Source organism: Chrysochloris asiatica, unplaced genomic scaffold, assembly GCF_000296735.1.
Source record: "Chrysochloris asiatica unplaced genomic scaffold, ChrAsi1.0 scaffold00142, whole genome shotgun sequence".
In the NCBI taxonomy this organism is placed as follows: domain Eukaryota; kingdom Metazoa; phylum Chordata; class Mammalia; order Afrosoricida; family Chrysochloridae; genus Chrysochloris; species Chrysochloris asiatica.
Genome location: NW_006408660.1, coordinates 3,962,395 through 3,963,164, shown reverse-complemented (window position 1 = coordinate 3,963,164; position 770 = coordinate 3,962,395).

Here is a 770-nt window from a genome sequence, read left to right as displayed (position 1 = left end):
GTGGAGGGTCAGAGAAAAAAGGAAGACCGCCAACGAGATGGACCGCCAACAAGTGGCAGCATCGATGGACTCAAGCATGGCAACAGTAGTGAGGTTGGCAGTGTTTCATTCTGCTGTGCATAAGATTGTTATGGGTCGGTACTGACTCCATCGCACCTAACAACAATAACAACAACAACCCATATAACATAAGAGTCCTGGTGTAGTGCTATGGATTAATGTACTAGACTGAAAAGTTGGTTTGAACCACAAGGTTGGCAGCTCAAGCTCATCAGCTCCTTGAAAACCCTATACAGGGTCACTGTGGGTCAGAACTGACTCAAACAGCACTTAACAACAACAACAAACCTATATAACCTATCTGCTTCCCCACTAAAGAGTAAGGGTAATGTACACAGGGACCGTTCTCTATTTTGTTTCCTGTTGTTACCCCACCTCCTAGGGTCTCTGGCACAATACATATTACAGTATATGATATTTATATAAATAGTGTTGGTATCATCCACAAGGGGACATCAAAAAGTTTGTGGAAAAATGGAATTGAAAGATAATGAGATTTTTCTACAAACTATTTGAAGTCACCTTATATGTTGTTGTTGTTGTTGCTGTGTGTTGGCAAATTGATTCCAACTCATAGCAACCCTGTGAAGCAAGCAGAACTGCCCCATATGGTTTTCTTGGCTGTAATTTTGTTTTAAGTTTTTATTGTGAATTGAGTGAAAGTTTACAGGGCAGATCATCAGATTTACATTCAACAAATCATACACCTT